General features: G+C 42.0%; 1 pseudogene; it reads right to left on the bottom strand.

Moving 5' to 3' along the window:
* The window catches only part of LOC102811411, a 5,834-nt pseudogene extending 1,155 nt beyond the window's left edge, over nt 1-4,679 (bottom strand).
* Nucleotides 4,680-5,511: the final 832 nt, after the last annotated feature.

The raw sequence follows: 5,511 nt of genomic DNA, 5'->3' as shown, positions 1-5,511 counted from the left end.
TGGTGGAGGTGATGGTGGTGGAGGTGATGGTGGTGGAGGTGATGGTGGAGGTTGAGGTGGTGGTGGAGGTGGAGGTAAAATAGAAAAATAGACCTCATAAAAATTCATTCCTTTTGTTCGAAGAATTTAACTTAAGAAGTGAAGTGATAGCCTACAGATTGGGAGAAACTACTTGGGAACCAGATATCAGACAAAGGTCTAATAATATATATACACTACACCTTAACACCAAAAAGACCAACAACACAATCAAAAAGTGGGCAAAGGGCTTGAACAGACATTTTACCAAAGAAGATATTCAAGTAACCAATAAGTCCATGAAAAAGCTACTCAACATTATTAGCCATTGTTAGAGTTGTTAATTGCTACTGAGTGTATTCCAACTGCTATTGTCTGTTCCAAAGAGCAGCTGATGGGTTTGAACTACCATTCTTGTGGTTCCCAGTCCAGTGCTTATCCCACAACCCCACACCAGGACTTTGTTGTTGTTGTTAAGTGCCATCAATTCCATTCTGACCCATAGCAACCTTGTATAGGGTTTCCAAGGAGTGGCTGGTGAGCTGAACCACCGACTTTGAGGTTCAAACTGACTTTGCAGTCCAATTAGCCCACAGCACCATGCCAGGACTTTAGAGAGATGCAAATCACTGGCTAAAATAAAGGCAAAATATTTTTTTTTTTTTAATGTGGAAAATAACAAGTCTTGGCAAGCATGTGGAGAAGTTAGACCCCTTATCTACTGCTGGTGGGAATGTCAAATTGTATAGTTGCTGTGGTAGTTCTTCAGAAAGTTTAAAATAAAACTACCAAGTGATCCAGCAATTCTGCTTTTAGGAAGATACCCAAGAGACCTGAAAGCAGCAATGGGAACAGACACATGTCACCAATGTTCGTTGCAGTATTGTTCACAATAGACAAAAGGTGGAAACAACCTAAGTCTTGTTTGAAAGGACAGACAAAATGTGCTGCATACATTCAGTGCAATGGTGGTGGTGGTGTTAAGTGCCATCAAGTCAGTGCTGGCTCATAGCGTCCCGGCATAGGTTTGAACTGTGCATCTTGTGGATTTGAACTGCAGATCATGTGGTTAGCAGTCCAGTGCTTACCCTAATGTGGCCACACCAGGACTCCCAATGGGATACTAACTACTCAGCCATAAAGAGAAATGAAATCCTGTTACTTACTGCAACGTGGCTGAACCTTGAAAACTAAAGTCCAGTAAAACAAATCCATCAAAAAAGTGCAAATAGTGTATGATCTCACTTATGTAAAATAACAAGAATAAGTAAATGCCAGAAGCAGGAAGGAAGGGAGAACCCATTGTTTAGGAAGCTGTGTGTTCATTTATGTTGTTGTCAAATTCCATCGAGTCAGTTCTGATTCATTTGCTATAATCCTGAATAGGTTTTCCAAGACTTTAAAATCTTTGTGGTAGCAGAAAGCCTTGTTTTTCTCCCACGGACCTTGTTCTCAGTCCAGAGCATATTGTATGGAGCTACTGTGCTCTCATATGGAGCTCTGGTAGCGTAGTGGTTACGAATCGGACTGCGAACCTCAGGGTCAGCAGTTCAAAACGACGAGCTGTTCCACAGGAGAAAGATGAGGCTTTCTGCTCCCGTAAAGATTTACAGCCTCGGAAACCCTGTACAGGGTCGCTGTGGGTCGGAACCGACTCCACGGTACTAAACAACAACAACAACCCTGCTCTATTTTGTATATTTTTATTTTATGTTTGTTTATGGTGAAGGGAAATTTGATAACAATTACGGGTGGTGGATATACACATGATTATTGTAATTGATACCATGGAATTGCCCATCTGAAAAATTTTAAATTGGCTAATGTTGTGTTATAGACATTTTTTACAACAATAACAAAATCAACCTACAAGTTTTCCAATTCTGAATTAGAGAGATTATTTGAAAGGAACTTAATATTAACTATACTAGAGTTTCTAATGGATTCCTGGTGTAGGATCAGCAGTGGACTGCAAACCACAAACCCATCAAAAGTTCTTCAAAAACCCAACACAGGGGTGCTATGAGTTGGAACCAACTTGACAGCACTTAACAACAGAGTCCTTAATATTAATGATACTAGTCCTGGTGTGGCGCTGTGGGTCTGGACTGCAAAGTTGGTTTGAACCGCAAGGTCGGCAATTCAAGTTCACCAGTCACTCCTTGGAAACCCTATAACAGAGTTGCTGTAGTTTGGAACTTGACGGCACCTAATAACAACAACAATATAGTAGATATATTTTCTATAGGAACAAGAAAGAATCCAGAGAATTTTCCAAAGATAACTAATGGTTGAAAATTTTGTTTAACTTTATTACTTCCAAAAGAAATGAAGGTTTGAGAAACCAAATGTACGATATGAAGAATTACAACACTAAGTAAGCTTTTTTCTGTCATGTGTCCTAAAAAAATCTCCCTAAGTAGAGTTTTGAAGCATAATAGTAGAGTTATACTGCATCTGGTAAGCATCCAATGAAGAGGTGAGAATCATAAAATATTCAACAAGTAGAATCAATAGACTGGATACACACAAATAATTATGAATAATTATGAGGATGAATCTTCCACACCAGAGCTGAGTGAAAAGAGAAAGATACAACACAGTGCTATTATTTCAATTGATGATCCAGGTTTACATCATTTGCAAGAACACATACAAATAGATACACATTAAATACATTAGTACAATTGCTTGGGGGGAGGATGGGAAGGTATTGTAGCAGAAAGAACAGGAAACAGGAAGAGGACCTAAAGAGATCATGAAGAAAATGTACCCCAAACTGAGAAGTATCACTAACGCAACTCCCTGCATCTGAGACTACAAGTACAAAGATAATAGTATTGCTTTTATCCTAGACCTTCCACATCCTTAGGTTGGGATGGGGGTTCGGGGGTGGGGGAGGGATTCTCTTCAGCAAGGAGTTTCTTTGTGCTTGTTCAGGTGGGGGAGCTGTTTCCTCCTCTCTCTGGGTGATATAAACATTGGGGATATTTATATAAAATATAGGACCGTCCAGTTTTCCTGGAGGTAACCTTGCTGTATGTACTCCAGAGGCAAACTGAAGTCATTTCTACACACGTGATTCCATCTATGAAGTTAGAGCAAAGTAAGAAACACTTAACAACTTAAAACAAAGAAACCTAGCTCTATCAGTAGGAATTTCCAAGAGTTTAATCCCTAGCTGGTTTAATGTCTGTACTGTTTGTGTCTCTTTCTGTCTCTCTCTGTCTCTCTCTGTCTCTCTCTGTCTCTCTCTCTCTCTCTCTCACACACACACACACTTTCTCTCCCCCCAGGAATCTCGCTCACTGTACAGTTTTCATTTTTACTTCTGAGTAAACAACTTCTGATTCTCTAGCCCCACCCATTGCCACATCCCATAAATTCCAATTTATAGCAACCCTGGAGTCTTGGTGTGGTGCTGTAGGATAAGCACTAGACTGCTAACCACAAGGTCTGCTCTTCAAACCCACCAGCTGCTCCTCGGAAGCCTTACACAGGGTGACTATGAGTTGAAATCAACCCAACGGCATTAACAACAGATAGGAGAAAACTGCTCCAAAGTTGTCATCTTTACAGAAACAGCCAGCCACGTCTGTCTCCTTAGAGTGGCCGTTGGGTTTGAACACCCTCTTCTCAGTTAGCATCCATCCCAGTGCTTTAACCACTGAGCAACCAGAGATCCTTATTCACTAGTCATTGTTGTTAGAAGCCAACAAGTCAATGCCACAGAGTCGGTTCCCACTCATAGCAACTCTGTCTCTGTACAACAGGACAAAACCCTGTTTGGTCTTGTGCCATCTTCATAATCTTTGTTCTCTTTGAGGCCATTGTTGCTGTCACTGTGTCACTGCATCTCAATGAGGGTCTTCCTCTTTCACTGACCCTCAACTTTACCAAGCATGATGTCCTTCTCCAGGCCCTGGTCCCTCCTGACAACATGTCCACAGTATGTGAAATGAAGTCTCCCCATCCTCCCTTCTAAGGAGCCTTCTGGCTGTACTAGTTCCTGTGAGAATTCTATAGGATGATACAGTGGCAGGCAATCAGTAAATGCCCAGAAAGTGTTCGTCAAATATCAGAAAACTATAGGCTAGTATCGTAAACCTGCAGAAGCCAAAACATGAGTAAGGTGGAAATCTATCTGGGTAGGAAAACTCAAATATTTTCCACTAAAACAACTGATAGAAAAATAGGAAGAATGCACTCTGTCAAAGGTGGAAAACTTGTAAGACCCAGAAAAAACAAATCAGTTACCTTGAGTTCTTGATGCAGGTTTCACTGCATCATGAATACAAATGGTATATGTGCAATTTAACTGATCTGTAAAATGGGGGCAATGGAATTTATAGGTATTTATGAAGGAGTCCTGGTGTGGCACTGTGGTTTAATGCACTGGACTGCAAAGTCGCTTTAAACCTCAAGGTTGGTGGTTCAAGCTCACTAGCCGCTCCTCAGAAATCCTACACACGGTTGTTATGGATCAGAATTGACATGACAGCACTTAACAACAACAATATGAAGGTGAGTGTTATGTGGTGTCATCGTTACTGGTTTACTATGCTGTCCTATACTGAACTATAGAGAGGACCTTGAGGGCGGGGTCTCTCAGGCACCTCTGGTAACGTCTTACGCACAGTCAGGTCCCATCCCATAGCCATCGGGTGGATTTCCACTCATTGTAACCCTATGAGATGCAGGAGAACAACTCCAGAGCCTGTACATCCCTACTAAAGCAGACTGCCATGTCTGTCTGCCATGGAGCAACTGGTGGTTGCTTAAACCTTTGGGTAAGCACTTAAACACAACACCACCAAACTCAAGCTCACTGTCACAGAGACGATTCTGTGTGTTCCCACAAAGGGTGTCCAAGGCTGTAAACCTCTATGGGAACAGAAAGCCTCATCTTTCTTCCAAGAGCGACTGGTGGGTTTGAACTGCTGAACTTGTAGTGTTAGCAGTCCAGTGCTTATGCTACAATGCCACCAGTGTTCTTTACTACACCGCCTTTGTTAAGTCTTTGTTAAGTGTTGTCCAGTCAGTTCTGACTCATAGTCATCCTTTATGGGGTTTCTGAGGAGCAGTTGGTGGGTTTGAACTGCAGACCTTGTGATTTGCAGTCCAGTGCTAATCCTACAGCACCACACCAGGGGTCTTACTACATCACTTTTGTTGTTGTTGTTAAGTGCTGTTGAGTCGGTTCTGATTCATAGCAATCCTGGGTTTCCGAGGAGCGGCTGGTGAGCTTGAACTCCTAAGCTTGCAGTTCAAACGGACTTTGCAGTCCAGCACATTAACCCACAGCACCAGGACTCCACTACTAGGCCCCTTAATATTTGCTGATAGTTCCCTAGGTGATGCAAATGGTTAAGAGTGCACCTACTAGTTAATAGGTTAGAAGTCTGACCCACCCAGAGATGCCTTGAATCACAGGCTTGGCAATCTGATTCTTAAAATTCACAGCCTGGAAGCCCTTAGGGAGTAGCTCTACTC

This window comes from Chrysochloris asiatica, unplaced genomic scaffold (assembly GCF_000296735.1).
Source record: "Chrysochloris asiatica unplaced genomic scaffold, ChrAsi1.0 scaffold00003, whole genome shotgun sequence".
NCBI classification, from domain to species: Eukaryota; Metazoa; Chordata; class Mammalia; order Afrosoricida; family Chrysochloridae; genus Chrysochloris; species Chrysochloris asiatica.
This window is presented reverse-complemented; position numbering and strand designations above follow the sequence as displayed.